The sequence below is a fragment of the Lutra lutra genome, chromosome 15 (genome assembly GCF_902655055.1).
Source record: "Lutra lutra chromosome 15, mLutLut1.2, whole genome shotgun sequence".
Lineage (NCBI taxonomy): Eukaryota > Metazoa > Chordata > Mammalia > Carnivora > Mustelidae > Lutra > Lutra lutra.
The window spans coordinates 1,978,168-1,997,729 of NC_062292.1; positions in this window are offsets into that span (position 1 = coordinate 1,978,168).

Below are 19,562 nucleotides of genomic sequence, written 5' to 3' on the forward strand. Positions count from 1 at the left end.
GAGATCCTCTCTGCTGGAAGGCTTGAGGCCCCACTGGTAGCAGTGCTGGGCCCAAACAAGGAATATTTGGGATGAGTGGAAGCTTTGGGTTCTTAGACATGAAAATTAGGTGGGTTTTAGCCAAAACTGCTAAAGATGTGATATAAGTATGGAGACATTCAGTGAATCTCTTATCTCCCTTCCAAAGGAGCCTGCAATTCCTCTGATTCCCCATTGTGAACTTCCTAAATGATTCTGAGACTTAGACATTGATGTGTTTCCTCGCTTCCTCTCTGGCAGCGCCTTACCCTGAAGTTTCCGTTTTCTGTTTGGGGATCTAAGAACGAGCTAATGGGAATATCTCCAAAATGAGCCAACTGCGGTGAATTCCCACAGCGGAAGAAACAAGTGTGGGCAGCCCGGTGGACTGACAGAGCTTTTCCTGAGTGTAGCCAGACTGTTTGCCGACACTGGGTAACTAACTGCAGAAAATGTCCCTGGGTTTCAGAAAAGTACCCTCACTTGTTTTCCTTGGACCCAACGCTGCTTATTCCGTAACACAGAGGTTTCCTAAAGGGCTATTCTTAGCTTTGCTCTCCCGGCTTCATATCAGAAAAGTTGGGGTCTGGTCACTATTTGCATACCCAGGATTGCTCTCTCACTCCAGTTAGCCCTCTGGCCTGGAGCAAGATGTTTGTGTCTCTTAAAGCCCCAGATTTCCCATCTGAGAACCAAAGGTGCTTCAGTGAAGTCCTTGCTGCTGTAATATATGACACCATTCTGCGTAAATCTAGGAAAAGGCACCAGTTTAAACCCATCTGTTCATTATTTTTCCTAGCTGTGACGCTATTAGGTACTAATCAATATTGACACCGTATATAAATCACCGACTGGATACCAAGTGCTTCACATGCATCACTTCGTACAAACTTCACGAAATAAAAGGAGACATTATTAATTTCATTTTAGAGGACAAAACACAGACCCGGAGAAGTTAAACAATGTGTCTGTGGTGTTTTTGAGTTCCTTAAGTGGTCAGCAGGGACTCAGATCCACGTTTGTGCTCTACTAAGGACCACGTCCTTTGTGTTCATTCCATGCCTGCTCAGACAGAGAGCCCAGCAGGAAATACACCTTAGTTTTTGCGGTGGGGGGAAAGAATGTTAAAGCAACCTCTTTCACTTCCCATACCCCAGCTGGCCCTGTAAGTTCAGTGTCTTTGGTTGGGATCCTTTCAAAGTAGATCCTAAGACAAGGATGTGGGTGAAAGTCCTTCATTTGGGAGATGATCCCAGGAAGCACAGCGGGAGAGTGAGGAAGTTAGACAGGGAGAGGAAGGAGCCTGGTAAAGGTATGCTGATAAGCAGGTTACCACCGTGGGATCACAGCCTCAGCCCTACCAGGGAGCTCTGGAGATAGCTAATAGCCCCAAGGTGGGTTCAGGAGCTGGGATGGGCCCACCCATTCCAGTCTGTCAGGGGCTAAGGGCTGACCCTGGGAGGACGTAGTTAATCCCCCTGCCCCTGCACTTCCGGGTGGATTTCTGCGGCCGGACAAAACCCGCCACAAAGAGTGTCAGGTGCTTGCAGGTGGAAATGACATGACCTGAACTGTCTGTCATGTTGGGACAAGACGGCTGTGTTCGTTTCCTATCGCTGCTGCAACGAATTACCATAAATTTGATGGCCAAAACAACCCAAATTTATTAGTTCATAGTTTCTGTAGGTCAGGAGTATGGTAGGTGGTTTCTGTGCTCTGGGTTTCACATTGTCAAAATCAAAGTGTGAGCTAGCTGGGCTCTTCTTGGGAGACTCTGGGAAGAATCTACCTCCGAGGTCATTCAGATGGTCGACAGAATCCAGTCTTTCGTGGATGTAGGACTAAGATCGCTGTTTCCTTGCTGGCTGTCAGCCAGGAGTTCACTCTCAGCATCTAGGGGCCACCTGCATGCCCTGGCTTATGACCTCTTCACCTTCCAAACTCAGTGGTGGCTTGAAGCCCTCTCGTAAATCTCTCCAACTTCTTGGAGAGCCTTGTTGCTCTTCTGTCCACCACTTCTGCATAGGTTTGAAATAGGGGAAGACAGAAGACAGAAGAACCAAGATCCCAAGGCCATGTTTTTTGTTGTTGTTGTTGTTGAAAGTACTTTAAATGGGGTGCCTGGGTGTCTTAGATGTTAAGCATCTACCTTCAGCTCAGATCCTAGGGTCCCAGGATCGAGCCCCATGTCGGGCTCCCTGCTGGAGCTGAGAGCTTCTCCCTCTCCCTCTGCTGCTCCCCCTGCTTGTGCTCTCTTGCTCTCTCTGTCAAATAAATAAATAAAATCTTAGGGAAAAAAAGAAAGTGCTTTAAAAAAGGAAAATTATAATTTTTATTTATATTATATATATATATATATATATATATATACATACATGTTGTTAGAGTTCAGCCATTTTTAAGGATATCAGATGACCTAACCAAACGTGTGCGTGTTTTTTTGTCCTACTTCTGACTCTACTTATGGTGTGACCATATTTGCTGAAATCTCAAAGGAGAAAAATAAAACATATTTAAAAAAGCAAACACAACAACAACAACAACAAAATCTTATTCTGAGCATTCCGTAACTTTTTTGTGTGTTTATACTTAGCTGTCCTATCAGTAGTGGTTTGTATAAATGGTTAACAAGGCTGAAGATAAAAGTTTCTTTTTCTCTATGATCTATGAACTTGCTGCTTATTTTTTGGCCTGTGTGATATGTGTGTGATGTTGTTGTCCAAAAATAAACTGGAATTTTATTTTTGCTGAGTTCTAAATAAGAGGCATATGGAAGGACTGACTGACTCAATAGAGTCATTTTCTAACACAAAATGTTTGCTGTAACCCAGTTTTATTTATTGCCCATTAGTGCTGGTGTTCAAATTTTTACTGAAAAAAGGGGGTGGTTCTGGACTTCATAACGATGCCTTCTCATAGAGTATTTTATTTGTTGCTGCATTCCCCAGCTCCCAGCTAGGCTGGCTTTTACTAAATGACCATAGATATTTGTTGAATGAATGAAGTCACTTGAAATGTAAAACACTTGCTTTTGTGTCCTAATCATGGATTTCAGAATAGTTGACATCCTAAAAAGGAAGTGTTCTTATTTATTAATTTATTTATTTATAACATATAATGTATTATTTGCTTCAGGGGTATGGGTCTGTGAATCATCAGTTTTACACAATTCATAGCACTCACCATAGCACATACTCCCCGCAATGTCCATCACCCAGCCACCCCATCCTTCTCACCCTCCTCCCTTCTAACATCCCTCAGTTTGTTTCCTGAGATTAAGAGTCTCTCATGGTTTGTCTCCCTCCCTGGTTCCATCTTGTTTCATTTTTTCTGTCCCTATCCCCCACGATCCCCTGCCCTGCCTCTCAAATTCCTCATATCAGTGATATCATACGATAATTGCCTTTCTCTGATTGACTTATTTCACTCAGCATAACACCCTCTAGTTCCATCCACATCATTGCAAATGGCAAGATTTCATTTTTGATGGCTGCATAGTATTCCATTGTGTATATACAGCACATCTTCTTTATCCATTCATCTGTTGATGGACATCTAGGTTCTTAATTAAGGACAGTGTAAAGTTAGAAAATCATATGGGAAAAACTGCCAGCCTCAGTATCTCCTAGTACCAAACTGAATGCCAACTTTGAGAAGCTCAGTGAGAGGTTTGATGACGCTTATGTACATCCCTCTTCATGCTGAGTGCTTACCTGTGGTCAGATCATAGGAAAGCAAGAACTCCTTTAGGGGAACATGTCCATACTGAAAATAATAAGGCTCAATTATTAGAAGTGTTTTTATTTCTAAAAAGCAGTAGGAGATTTTTCTCAATAAGGAATCATTCTGAACTATAGCATTTACAAACCTTCTTTAAAATATCCTAAAATCCTGGGGTGCCTGTGTTAAGCATCCGACCCTTGATCTCAGCTCAGGTCTTGATCTCAGGGTCATGAGTTCAAACCCTGTGTTGGGCTCCATGCTGGGCATGAAGCCTACTTACAAAAAAAAAAAAAAAAAAAAAATCTTAAAATTTTACTAGAATATGTGGAACCTTCCCCAACTAATTCTGGGAAGTTGTACGGATCATGTCAAAATGCAACAATGCTAGAACAAAAGTAGGAAACCAATCTCTTTTATGATAAGGATGTCTAGAAAGAAGGATCCTGGTCTGGACCTTCCCACACCAAGCCAGCCATCCTGGCCCTGCCTCTGTGTGTGCACCACTGTGCCTTTCCCACAGACAAGAGCCATCTGTGTATGACCCAGGAGTCGGGTGGTCAGCCTTATCCCCTTCACCTTGCTTGCCAGTGGTGCAGGGGCTAAGTTAATGTTTGTGTGGATCAGAGCATGCAGAGGGAAGAAATAATAAATCTGACAGTGAGAGCATGCAGGCATTGTCCAGAAGGAGGACTGCGGAAGATTTGGGGCTAACTTTCCAAACAGAATTTCCTTGCTCTCTGGACGTTGGCTCCCTTGACCTTGGATGGTTAGAGGTTCCTTTCCTTGTTCAACAATGTTGATTTTGGAGAGAAAATGGAGCTCAAAAACCCACAGGTCATCCCCTGGGGAATGTTACAGGAATAGAGAGGGCCGTTTCATAAACCAGCAAGGCCTCATCTCTGCTTCTAGTAGATAGGAAGAGAGGAAGAGATGAACAATACCTTTTTAAGAAGCTCAGTTTTATCGCTTTATCTTACAGAAAGATGCCTCCAGTCAGTCTGGCTAAACGTAATTAGCATGGGAGCGTCTTTATGATTCTAACAAGTGGAATGTTTCCCTTAATTAAGAGAGCCTCCTCTGACTTAGGGAAATGAAACACTTTCTCCAATGGGAGTGTGAGCCGGCCATAATTCCCACCAACAAAAAACTCAGAGAAATAAGGCAGTTATCTGGAGGATCAGAAATGAGTCACTTTCCTCCCTTGAAATATTCAGAAAAGTGAAGCAAAAATACATTCTTTTGGGTTTTCTGTATCTAATAGATAATTGACTAATGTCTTGGCTTTGCTCAGTTACTGGGAAGCAGAGAGAAGCAGAAGAAAAATCTGGTCATTGTAGTTATGCACATCAGCAAAACAAACATTTTAGATGATGCCACAAACGGGCCGTGATTTTCAGTGAGATATTAAATCTCTGAAGTTCAGGTTCATCATCTGTAAAATAATATGGTATCTGTAAAATGGAAATTCTTTCTACATTGTAATGTTGTGGGTTTTTTTTTTTTAGAGTAAAAATACATGAAGTAATATAAATAAAGCACTTAGCATATATATAGTCACTCAATAAATAGTACCAGGTAAAATACTGCTAGAAATGTTAATTTTATTTTATTCGGGGGGGAGAGGCAAAAGGAGAGAGAGAGAGAGAATCTCATGACCCTGAGATCATGACCTGAGCTGAAATCAAGAATCCGATGCTTAACCAACTGAGCCACCCAGTTGCCCCTAGAAATGCTAATTTTCAGGAGTGGCTGACCTGGCTTTGCCAGATGGCAATTGAAGATTTGCCTGGCCTTTATACCAGGACTAAATAATTGTTCGCAAATGCCAGAATCCTAAAATAGACTCTATCCACCTGGGCAGGCGAGAAATTTCCCCGCTAGCGTTGTGAAGCCCTTTCCTTGGGAAGCAGATCCCGGATGGAATGAAGGAAAAGAAATAGGAAAAACTGCCCGTGGTAGAGCAGTACAGCGGTCTGGAAGGTCTGGAGAGGACGGATTGAACTCTGGAGGGAGACGCTGACCTTCCTGTGAAGCGGGTATCAAGGCCAGCCAGAGTTCCCAGCTGTATACTTGCACCACAGCAAAATATGTCGACAAACTATTCTCCCCAGAACTCTACTTTCCACAGATGTGGAAAAAAATATCACAGGCAAGTAAGTTTGGAAACACTGAATAACGTGGCTCTCTTCTTGAAGAGTCTTGAAGAACATGTTAAAGGCTCTGAGAAGTCCTTCAGAAGAGTGGATGTGTGTTCCCAATCCTCTTGATTATAGATACTTTCCCCCTCCAACCCCATTCTCTGATGCACCTCTAACAGTATGAAAAAAGTATGCACGTGGTTATTCACTATGGCCATAATTTTTAATAGCAGAATATTGGGAACAATCAAAATTAAAACGCACTCCTTAATCTATGTATATATAATTAAAACTCACTGAGCCCTAGAGAGAATGACTCAGCCACTAGCGAGGGGACATTCTACCAATGTGTACTTGCCTTTCTTGTGTGCTGTTAAACCATTCAAATTCCAGTCTTAGCAAAATTATAAATTACCAAATGGCATGTTCATTCACTCAAATCTGCAAATAAATTGCTTTTGTAAGCTAAGGGCCCACTGTATAGACAAGCATTTCTGTAAACATTGGTTCTCTTCTAATGAAAATAATCCTGTTGTTAAAAATAAGGAAAACATTTTGTACAAGAATAAGATTCTCCAACCTCCTACCTACATAAGCAGAAATATAAAATGTTTTCCTATCATTTTTTTCCCATCAGTCTTACAACCTGTGGTGTTGGCTTGGAAACTCATTTTCCCTTTTGTACATAGTCATGTAAAAGTTCAAGGCAGGAGAAACTTATTTTGAGATTTGTTTTGCTGAGTGATTGATACCAGAAGAAATTTGGCTTTGCTTTTGCAAAGTTCAGCATAATAGCGTGTGAATTTTTCAGAACTAGTCATTTTTAGAAGTGTTCTTATTTGTTTGGATGTGCTCAGACTATGCAGCAGAGCCTTCCTGCCTTAGACCAAACTAGGTACAAACAAGCAGACTCTCTCAAATGTTGCAGATGCAAAAATTCCAAGGCAAGTATGATAGACTCCTCAGGTTGTGCTATTTCTGAAGAGTTAACAGAACCAAAGTCCTAACAAAGCAAAAAGGAATTATGGAAGGTGGCAGGAAGAAGCAGAATTGGGACGATATGAGATTAAACTATTTGAAGAGATGGGAGTCTCTCAAAAGCTTGACAACACACTCTTCTGGTGAGGCTGAGGGGAAACATCATTTTCCTATGTTGCTCGTGCAGATGGGACCGCCCTTAGAGAGGGGAATTTGACAATATGCAGCACAACTACACAATGCATTTATTCCTTAATTAAGCAATCTCACTTCTAGGAATTTGGGGTAAAGATACTCTTCAACAGTATAAAAGTATATATGCACAAGTTTGCATGTTAGGGTATAATTTTAATGGCAAAATATTGGGAATATTCTAAATGGACAAAAGAGGAAACAATGAATAGACAATAATACATCTTTACAATGGAGTATTTTTCAATTATGTTGCTAATTTTACAAACTCAAGGTGCCAAGGGGTGTATAGTATGCCACCTTTAGTGTAGAAGAAGGGAAATAAATATGTGTGCATCTACTTTTTTTGCAGTAGTAGTCCAAGAAATTAAATCAGAAACTAATGAGATTGGTCATCTCCTTGTTGTTAGTGGTGATAGAGTGGAAGAGAACGAGGCTTCTTTGAATATGTGTCTACATATGGTTTTGAATGGGAGACCATACTTACATTTGCATATTCAAAAATAAAAATAAACTAACATGAACTCAAAAAAGAAGAAAAAAGAGCCAATCCAATACCAGTGGAACATAGTACCCTGACTGTCCATGCTCAGTGGATATAGTCTAAGGACAAAAAAAATTACAAAAGTATCTTGAACTTTAGCTTGTAGGATTTTATTGGTAATAACACTGATGCACTAATCCAGAAACTGCTTTTTGTGTAGTACAGGATTGAGTAAATGAATAAATGCATTGAAGTTATCAGGAATTAAAATTATCACTGTGGGAGAAGAAAAATATAAATGTGGATTTGACAAATGAGAGAAAGACCCTGTGGTGAGATATCCATATAGAGTCATTGTTTAAAAAAATACATCTCCTAGTTCTATCCACTGATGGGACCTAGACTCAGTGATATCCTACTGGAAATAACTTGATTTCTAAGTTGCATGGAACTTGATTTCTAAGTACATTTCTTTAAACGGAACAAGGTTTCCCTGGGGAAATGACTGACTTCAGGTCTGGAACAAGTAATGTAAGAGGTGAGCCTGGAATTTCTTGCTGTGCCAGAAATAAGAAAGTACACAAAATCTTACGGAAACATGTCAAAAGGACACATGAGACAGCTTGAAGTATTCCTCACTGGTGAAATTTGGGACAATTTGAGCATTAAAAAGAATATTGAGATTAATAAATTATAACACTTTGAATAAAAAAGAATCCAAGGCCCATAGAGAAAAAAGGAAGGGGAAGGTCTCACTTACAGAAGAATATTAAATAATAAATAAAGAAGAAATGACAGAACTGGAGGAATAATTGTTTTGCAAAAGACAATTATATTAATCAACACAGGCATTTTATTTTATTTTATTTTTAATTATTTTTATTAACATATAATGTATTATTTGCCCCAGGGGTACAGGTCTGTGAATCGTCAGGCTTACACACTTCACAGCACTCACCATAGCACATACTCTCCCCAATGTCCATCACCCAGCCACCCTCTGCCTACCCTCCTCTCCCCAGCAATGCTCAGTTTGTTTGTGAGATTAAGAGTCTCTTATGGTTTTTCTCCCTCCTGATCCCATCTTGTTTCATTTTTTCCCTCCCTAACCCCCAGAAACCCCCCGTCCTGCCTCTCAAATTCCTCATATCAGAGAGATCATATGATAATTGTCTTTCTCTGATTGACTTATTTTGCTCAGCATAATCCCCTCTAGTTCCATCCATGTCATTGCAAATGGCAAGATTTCATTTCTTTCGATGGCTGCATAGTGTTCCATTGCAATACAGGCATTTTAAAGACATATGGATACACATATAAAACCTTCTGTTTTGTAAAAAGAATAGATAATACCATATGCCAAGTGTTTTTTGTTTTTGGTTTTTTACGAGAAACCTTATTTGTCTGTTGGTAGATCAGGTCGACCACATTTGAACCCGTTGATTGACAGCTAAACATTCACACACCTCTTGATGTGATGGAATAGGAAGTAAGCGCCATCATGTATGAAGTATTCTTGACTAAATAAATGAACCGGAATCTAGAACAAGCCTCCAGATCTAATCATCAGCTTACAGAAAACACGATCCCATCTCCACTGAGATGATAGAACTTGGTCAGTCTGCCCATAGCAAGCTTGGTGAAGATATGGAATGTTGGAAAGTCTCACATCCTCCTGGTAGAAGTGCAAATGGGTTGAAACAGTTTGAATTTGACAATAGTTAAATGATGGGAAAAAATCACCTCCTTTCAGGCAAGAATACTATTAATGGCAGTATTATCATTGAGTAAAGATAGTTGGGGACAAGGTATTCATGCAGTCTCAAGATATACCCTACAGATAACTTATTAATTATCAATGAGAAAGATGCCTTTTCAATGGAGAAATCTGATGGATACTGCCTTATTCTAATGATCAAATGCAACATAACCAAATGATCAAATTGAATCATGTGTCTCCTAAAATGATACATTGGGAAGAATACAACCCCGTCAATGTAGTTTTTTTTCGTGTTGAACAAGCCACCTAAGGCGAAGACCGGCTTTGTTACTTACTTTTGGGGGTTGTTGATTTTAATTTGAGGATGTTAGATTCCTTATTTTCTTGTCAGGTCAGTAATTTTTTAAAAATATTTATTTATTTGACAGAGATCACAAGTAGGCAGAGAGGCAGGCAGAGAGAGAGGAGGAAGCAGGCTCTCCGCTGAGCAGAGAGCCCGATACGGGGCTCGATCCCAGGAGCCTGGGATCATGACTTGAGCCGAAGGCAGAGGCTCAACCCACTGAGCCACCCAGGCACCCCTGGGTCAGTAATTTTTAAGAAGATAGTTCTCATATTTTATTCAGTCTGTTAGTTACTTTAATTTGGATGTTCATCGTACTGCCAGAAATGGAAAACCGCAGGGTTTCTTTTGAAAATGTCTAACTCTACATTTACTTGCGTGTGTTACTTAGATTCATAAAGGTCTTTTCCCTAGTAATGTGGAAAGGGCTATAAAAAATGTTTATACCCTTCTATTCAATAATAAGACTCTTGAGAATTTATTCTAAGGAAATAATAAAATAGTAACAAAATGCTATTAGCACAAAACATAATAATTTGATTTGGGCAACCAAATACTGGAAAGAACCTAAATGTCCATTAGGGAAATAATTTACTATGCTGCCACTAAAATGTCTACTATGAAGATTGTGATAATGTGGAAGGTAATTCTGATGCTAAATTTTAAAAGCAGAACATAAAATTTGTATGCATCCAATTACAACTTCTAGCAAAATATGTGTACCTAAGGATACACAAAAAGTAGTTGTTAGAATGAGGAATTATGGTTGATTTTGCTGTTTTAATTTTTTCTTTAATACTTGATGCACCATTTTAATTTTAAAATGCAAAAGAATTTATCACTGCAAGGGAGAAAGAGACAGGTTTGATTATTCCATTCTTCCTGAATTCTGGCAGTTTCCTTGTGTGTAAAATGAGGACATTAATTCCAGTTTTGATGAGATGATATTAAAGAATCTAGTTTAGTCACTATCACATGGAAGGTAGTAAATGGTTATCAACTTTTTTTCTCATACCCAAGCACGGTAAGGCAAGGGGTGGGGGGGATCGGTGCGCCCTGGGAGGTCCAGCATGGAGGTGGCAGCACCAGCCACTGGGAGAGAAAGCATCTTAGGAAAGACGGCTGTTCCAGAGCAGATAGCCACGCGAGAATTCAGAAGCAGATGCCTCCATCAGGAAGAGCTGTTGGCTAATTCCTTCCCACCCAAGTTCTCCCTTTTCACTGTACTTTGCTTACCGTTCCAGGAGTGGAGGAAGAGGAGAGGCAGCCAGCTTGCTCCTAGCTGCTCGCTGTGCTGTTTAACCGGCCTTCCCTCTTCCTCGCCCAGTCAACGGAGTGGAGGTCGGCATTGAGTTCCTGTTCTGCCATTTACAGTGTGACTCTGGGCATGTTGTGTTCTCTGAACCTGTTTCTTTGTCTGCAAAATGGGAATATTAATCCATACCCCACTGCCTCTCGAGGGCTCGTAAGGTCTATAGGGCAAACACAGGAAAATTGTTATCATTATGTTGGTAAAGTTATTCGGAGACACCACCGGAGAACTGTTGGTTTAACTCCACTGGCACATTCCAGGTTCAGAGAGTATGGACTTAAAAGAAAGGTCTATCCTGAAATATGACTTTCAGCCTATTGTTTCTTTTCCATCCTGGACCACCGAGCCCACGGGAAGTGCTTGACTTTATACGGTTAAAAAGAAATCTTGCTTGGTGTCTGACATGCACATGTTCACACCATCTCCTGGAAAACCGGTTCTGTTTGTAGGTCACCGGCAAGCTAGAGATTTGGACCTATTATATGCAGAACTGGGGGCTCCCGCTCCCTAGATATCTCATTTTCTGGATTTCACCTTTCCAGCTCCTGTGACGGCCCCGAATTCTGCCCTTTGATTCTTTTTTTTTTTTTTTTAAAGATTTTATTTATTTATTTGACAGACAGAAATCACAAGTAGACAGGCAGAGAGAGAGAGAGAGGAGGAAGCAGGCTTCCTGCTGAGCAGAGAGCCCGATGCGGGGCTCAATCCCAGGACCCTGAGATCATGACCTGAGCTGAAGGCAGAGGCTTTAACCCACTGAGCCACTCAGGCACCCCTGCCCTTTGATTCTTTAGGCAGATAAGATTTTGGATTTTTCTATCTAAATTTTAACTTGCTCTGAGGTAAAAAAAAAATCTGGAAAAAAAAAAAAGGAAATGTTTTTCACCTTTGTGTCCTTCCTCCCTCCCGTTGCAGACTCTGCTGCGATGCCCACCGGCACAGGCCGCTCTCCAGAGTCCGGAGCTATGGTCGTTTTCTGGGGGAGAGTTACTCGGCTAGACCTACAGCTCCGTGGCTGGAAGCTGGAAACCTCTAAATATAACTGGTTTCTGAACAGCATTTTTCTTTGGAAAGGGCTTCCAGCCACTTCCTGCGTACTTCCTTATTTCCTTTTCTCCTCAGCCATGTTCTTATTTCCTTATTTCCTACGTCAGATTCTTCTGTGCTTGTAGACTCACTGACTATGATCAAGTGTCCCCCATGTTGTTAAGTACAATGTCCCCTTGTGCTATTTCTAAAGAGGGAAAATACTGCTGTGTATTAGTAAACAGTGGCCTATAGTATAAAAGAAAAAGCACTGGTCCTTGTAGGCAGGTAGTTCAGGCTCCAACCTTTGATTCTCACTTATTAGCTGAATGGCCTTAAGAAATTGATTTAATCTCTACCCATAACAAGTTTCTCATCCGCGGAATGAGAATAACAATGCCTGTTTTATCGGATGGCCGGGAAGACGAGAGACAGCTCACGTAGCCCAGCCCGGTGTCTGGCATGGAGCAGGTGCTCCGGAAACAGCAGCAATAGCGTTTTTAAAAACAGATTTTATATTTATTTTGTATTTTTAAAAAATATGTATTGTAAGATTTTATTTCTTTCTTCATTTGCCAGAGTAAGAGAAAGCACACGCAGCGGTGAGCAGCCAGTGGCGGGAGAAGCAGGCGCCCCGCAGGACACTAGCCCACACTGGTTGTGCCCTCTTCAATCTGCAGATGAGCTGACGCACAACTTCCGCTTCAATTAAATGGACTTGTGCTCTGCCCTGACATCAAACCACCTTCTGACCTGTACTGTAAGGTCTCAAAGAGCAAAGCCTATGGACGCGTGCGAGCATGACCCCGTGCCACATATGGAAGTTTTTATGTCTTGTTCCGTGAGTTCTTTCTGAATTAAGGATCACTCCCTCGACAACACTCCCACATTACCAGCTCACGTCACACCCAGGCCCTCACCTGTGAAAAGTGAGTCGGATCAGCATGGGGGTCAGGGAAAGATAATCACGCACCAGTACTGTGGTTGTCTGAGGGTCTCCCCCCTCATCAGCTCCTTCCTGGTCCTCCTCTTGTAGACGGCATGAGTACGGCTCAAGAGGACATTCAGGGGGTAGGTTTTCTCAGTGCACAACCTCTCCATCGCTTCTCACAGTTCACTAGTTAAATAGGACAGAACATCCAGTGCCTTGCAAACTGTCTTGCATATAACAAGTGCTAAATAAATATTTGTTGAATAAATCAATGACAAATCCTTTCTTTTAGATAACGTAGAGGCAGAGTAATGGATTCCCTCCTTTCAAAACACCCAGACTCGAATCCCCGAATCTTACATGTTGTTCTGCATGGCGAGAGGGAGTTTGCTGGTATGATTAAGGGTACAGACCCTGACATTGTGAGGGTGTCCCAGAATGCCCATGTGAGCCCAATCTAATCACACAAGACCTTAAAAGCAGGAAACCTTTCCTACCTAGGTTGTAAAGAGATGAAACAGAGGACAAAGGAAGACATTCAAAGTGACAGAATGAGGACACCCACTACTACCGGCCTTGAAGATGAGGAAGGGAATCAAGCCAAGGAATGTAGATTTGCGGAACTGGGAACAGTGCTCAGCTGACAAGCAAGAAAGCAGGGACTTCAAAAAAATGAATTCTTCCAACAACTCCAATAAGCAAGGATATGGATCTCTCTCTAGAGCCTTCAGGGAGAAATGCAGCCCCGTGACACCTTGATTCTAGCCCGGTGAGACCCTGTCAGGCTTTTGACCTGCAGAACTGTAAGATAATAAATTTGTGTTATAAGCTACTAAATTTGTGGTGACTTATTACTGCAGCAATGGAAAGCTAGTATAGAAAGAATTCAGATAGTGAGTTCTTCCCTGAAAATTTTGCAGATCTCCGGGCCTAGGGCAGGGCAAGCTTCTCAGAGGATTAGCTGCCTCTGTGGCAAATATTACGTCCAGACCCGTAGCCTCACTTTCTTAGGCTCACTCTGTGTGCAGTCTACCCACAGGAAACTCAGAGCTGGACCCTGAGTGGCTAGGAAGAAAAATGGGACTGAAAATGAGTTATGCTCAAGCAGGAAGACAAGAGATAGGAAACTGGCTTCATTTCCTACATGTCTTGGACTGCGGTCACAGCAGCTTGGTGGAACCTGTTTCTAAGGAAGGACATAACAGTAATAATGGCTGCAACTTCCAAGGACTTCAGTGTCCCTTAGCTCTAGTTGAGCAAAACCGGTTGGAAATGAGCTTAAATGGGGGATTTCCTGAACATATTCCCTATTGTTACGAAGCTGAGTTGGCTTCCTCCTCTATAATTATGCCAAGCAGTCACACTATACAGTCTCTAGGGACATTGGATTGGTGATTTCTCTCAACATAAGCAACTTCTTTTTTTTTTTTTTTAAGATTTTATTTATTTATTTGTCAGAGTGAGCACAGGCAGACAGAGTGGCAGGCAGAGGCAGACGGAGAACCAGGCTCCCGCTGAGCAAGGACCCCAATGGGACTAGATCCCAGGATGCTGGGATCATGACCTGAGCCGAAGGCAGCGGCTCAACCAACTGAGCCACCCAGGCGTCCCCATAAGCAACTTCTTAATAGACATTTATACTAAGAGCAGAAGAGTCGATGGTTTTTCCCCTAGGAGTGAAAACGGTTATGCAACTAGGAGGGAGGACTGGAAGAGAGGGATCTCTAGGAAGCCGCTACATGGATTGCCACCTGACTCCGTGTTGTGTATTTCCTTATTTTACATCTCAGCAGGACTTTATTTCAGATTATCAATTTGATTAATATTAAGTCATGCCACTGAGGCTTGGTCCAAGGATAGTTTGTTCCCTGGACAAGGAAGATCTAGTTTGGGGTCTGGAGTCATGCGGTCGACTCCAGGTAAGGGTAGCTAGTAACAGCAGTGAGTCATGACTCTCAAATTCTATTGAGCACCCCAAGTGCTGAGCAGGAACAAGCATGTTCTGGCCCATCTCACAAATCACTTGAAAATTTCCTTCAGAAATCTTAAATACAGACACTTAGTATCTATGTCACCAAAGCACAATTGTTATTAACTAAACTCCTGGGCAATTATTTTAGGGACTGTTTTACAAATGATCATAACTGACAGTGGACCCAAGTCCACAGACTATCCTATAAATGCTTGATTATCCACACAGCTAAAATAAGTTCTTTTATAAATATAATTGTATTCATTTGCAGTTTTACCCAAGTCTGAGGCTAGAGCTCTGCCAAGAATAGGTCTGTTTTCCAAGCTGCTACCGTATGGAGGGATTTGAGTTCACCTGGCAATTTAGACCTACTTATAGGTGACCAGCTAGTCTTTTTCACTTTCTCTGCTTCAGGCATTAATATAGATACCAACTGTAAAGATACCTGCTCTTAACTTGACAAAAGTACCCCAGTGAGGACAACCTAATGTGAACACAGGTAATCATGATTTCTGGTCGACGATGGTCTGTCTGAGAGGTAAAAGATAAAATCGAGGGGCGCCTGGGTGGCTCAGTGGGTTAGGCCGCTGCCTTCGGCTCAGGTCATGATCTCGGGGTCCTGGGATCGAGCCCCGCGTCGGGCTCTCTGCTCAGCGGGGAGCCTGCTTCCTCCTCTCTCTCTGCCTGCCTCTCTGCCTGCTTGTGATCTCTCTGTCAAATAAATAAATAAAATCTTAAAAAAAAAAAAAAGATAAAATCGACCAACCCCAGTGGTGGATTTGGCACAGGTAATTAGGTGTGAGGGAGGAATCCAGATGGCTCTCAGTGTTTGGTTTGGGTAGGAAAGGGTTGTTAGTCCACGCAGCAAAGACGGGGTTACTGCTCTGTAGGGGAAGGTAATGAGCTCAAGTTTCAACAAGCTGAGTTCGAGCATATGAGACATCGAGGTAACTGGAAGCACAGTTCTGGAGCTTAGGAGAGCAGAGTAACCAAAGGCTGACAGGACCGCAAGATGGTAAGGACATCCTGGAAGTAGCCTGGCAGTTTCTTAGTCTAAACATGGACTTACCATGCAACCCAGCATTTGAACTTTGAGCACTTACCCCAGAGAAATGAAAAAAAGATCTGTTGACACAGAAACTTTGTATATGAATGTTTGTAGAAACGTCCTTCATAAAAAACTGGAAACCGCTCAAATGTCCTTTAGCAGGTGGAGGGTTAAACAAATGTGGTACATCCTTTCAATGGAATGCTACTCAGAAATAAAAAGAAATGTAGTTATGAGCTACAATTTGATTTATACATGCAATAAATACATGCAATCTCAAGGGAATTAATGGTGAGTAAAGTTTAAAAAAGCCATCGTCAAATGGTATATATTGACTTTATTTATGAAACATTTTAAAATAACAAAATAATAAAAACAAAACAGATTAGTGGTTGCCTATAATTTGGGATGGAGAGTGAGATAAGGTAGAGTATAAGCATTAAGCACTAAAAGAGAGCCGTATGGTTGAAGAGTTCTGTTCTTAACTGTGGTGGTGGTTACATGAATCTATCCATGTGACAAAACCGCATAGAACACACACACACGCGCACGTATATAAAACTGGTGAAATCTGATGAAGCTGTGTATTGTACCAATGTCAGTATCCAACCTTTAGAGCTGAACTATAGTTATACAGAATCAGTTGACTTTAAGTAAAGGAAACTACCTTCGATAATGTGAATGAACATCATCCAATCAGTTGAAGGTCTTAAAAGCAAAAACTGTTGTTTCCCAGAAAGGAAGAAATTCTGCTTCAAGACGACAGCATTAGGTTCTGCCTGAGTTTCCAGTCCACCAGATTACATCTGTTGTACTACAAAGAAGAAAGGATGGAAAGAAGGAAGGAAGAAAAGAAAGAAGGAAGGAAGTAAACTCCTAATCTTAAGGATTTTAAGGTCTTGATTTAGAATTGATGAAGGACACTGAGACTTGTTGCATATAAACAATGCAGGGGGAGAGGTCCACAAAGGCCCCCAGGAATTCAAGCACACAACTACTTTGAAGAAAAGGACTTGTGGATCCTCTCTTCCCTAACCTGCTGTATCACCACCATTGGCTTCCATCTTCTCCAAGCCATTTGCCAAATCTAAGCCTTCCCTTCACACCTCTTGGGAGACACCAAACTACTTTCTTTCTGCCGTACTTTCTCCTCCATCCAAAACATTCTGCATTCCATGTCAAGATAAATTTTCCTTAAATTGAATTTGCAGCACATTACTTGCACAGTTAAATATTTTTAATGTTTTCTCATACATAGAAAAAAGGCTCTGACTCCTTAGCCAGGGCATCAAGCTCTCCCTCATTATACCTCAACCTGACTGCATGGCCCTAATTCCACCCCAGTGCTCGTCCACGCACTGGTCCTGTGCCTCTTGCCCAAGTCTTCTCTGCCACTGATTGTTGCCGGAGCAGTATCCTCTACTCAGCTGTGTCCAGTCACTCAACTGTAACTCAGCTCTACTTGACCATATTCAACATCCAATGCGACGTTCTTGTCCACCCCCTACAAAGAAACCCGCAACTACTTTAGCCCACGGTGATTTCTGCCTATTCTGTTCCTCAGGACATTCTTCTGACTCTAATTCGCACTTGTTCACAGATGAGCTTGCGATATTCCATGCTGACTCACTTACTTTTAATTTTCATTCAATAATCCAGTCACTCAACAAATTCAACAAATATTTATTAAATGTCAAGCAGAATAAGATGATTGCCTTTCAGTATGTTACAGGCATGCTTGAGATTTCATTTGCTAACTGACAAGTAGAAAAACAATTATAATGCACTGTTTTGTGGTAAAAAAAAGAATTAGTGCACAGAGCAGGGGAAACTTTATCCTGTCTGAAAGTCCAGGAAGGGTAACTTGCAAGATCACAGGGAATGTGTAGATAGGAGGACACTTTTTTCCCCCCACCTGTTTTCTGCCCTGAAGAAAGAAATAACTTTTACAAATGACAAATTCTCAGTTTCAAGGGTATTGCCCAGTTTAAATTAATCAGACATCTGACTCTGACTTAGAAATATTCTCATGAAATTTGGTGATTAGAGACCGATTCCCCAACATGATCACTTAGGAAACATGCCGGGAAGAGCTGAGGTGCCCATGGGCAGAAGGGTAATAAAACAGAATCGGTTGGTGTGCGTAGGAAACACCTTGCTTAACCTAACCTTTAAAATTGTTTTTTACTATATTAGTCACTAGGACTATTTTCTGATTGCTATGGTAATAGACTATTTTAAAATAAGTTTTCAGGACGCCTGGCTGGCTCAGTCAGTAGAGCATGCGACTCTTGATCTCAGGGTCATGAGTTCAAGCCCCACACGGGACATAGAGCTTACTTAAAAGTAAATAAATAAATAAAGCACTGTTTCATCAGAAATCACCAACCATTGTCTCAGTCAAAGTCACCAGCATTTGTCTTGTTATTGACATTTAGGGAAACACCCAATTCCAAGAAGACAAGGAGACCTCTGAACTTTCTAAATGTGGACTCCAAGCTTTCTGGTCTGAACGGAAGCAGTTTGGTGAAATTATCAACCATGACCACAGAGCAAATGGAGTCCCAGCTAAGACCTAAAAGGTAAGCGGAAATGAGGCTAGCAGAGATGGATACAGAGGCGGGAGAGCATCCAAGGACAGAGAACAGTATATACGGGTGCTGAACGGTGACAGCCCAAGTCAAAGCCAAGAAGAGTTCAGAGAGGTCTGGGCGGTGAAAGGTAAGGCAGCAGGCAGCAGCTTGTAAGCCCTGCGGAGCGAGCCCCTGGACATTCCTCCATGAAGTGGAACAGCCGAAGGGTTTTTCACTCACCGTTCAACGAGTACAGATAGAGAGCCTTTTGCACACGAGGCTCCATTGTAAGCACAGAGGATATAGCAGTGAATGAGATAGCTGAATCCCAGACCACACAGACCTGACATTTCAGAGGGGGAAAGATAGACAATAAATCGGTAAGCATGTGATTGAACAGAGTCATTTCAGGCAATGATAACCTGTTGCGAAGAATATACAGGTTATGGACACCGACACAATGAAGGCAGAATATTAACCCCAGCTGGGATGGTTAGAAAAGGTCTCTGCAAGACGGTGAGCACACTGAGCTCAGACTGAAGGCCACCAGGAAGCTGGGTGTGCAAAGATGCAGGCACAGATGTTTAGAGTGAATGACTAAGTACACGTTCCCTCAGGTGGGAGCAAGCCTGGCCTGTCCAAGCAACCAGAAGAGTGACAGTGTGCCTGTAGTGTGTGTGGTGAGCAAGGGAGGACATGGACCGTGCTGGGGCTGGAATTACAGACAGGGCAGAATATTATAGTCCCCGCAGAACATATAGAACATAATAAGAAAATTTACACAAATTTATCATGGATTGTATTCCAGCAGCGTTTGAAAACCATTAGAGGTTTTGATTTATATTTTAAAAAGATAATTATATAGTATTAATTATGAAGATGCAGGAATGAAATAAATTAGGGCCCATTTCAGCATCCTAGACTAGGACTGGAATAGGACTGTAGCAACGGAAATAAATAAAACTGGCACATACTTAAAATCTCTTTCGTAGGCAGAGCTCACGTGATTTATTTATGGATCATATGTGGGAGTAAAGAAAGGGGAAAAGTAACAGTGATTCCTATGTTTGTGCCTGAACTGAACGAGTGCTATGAGTCCAGATA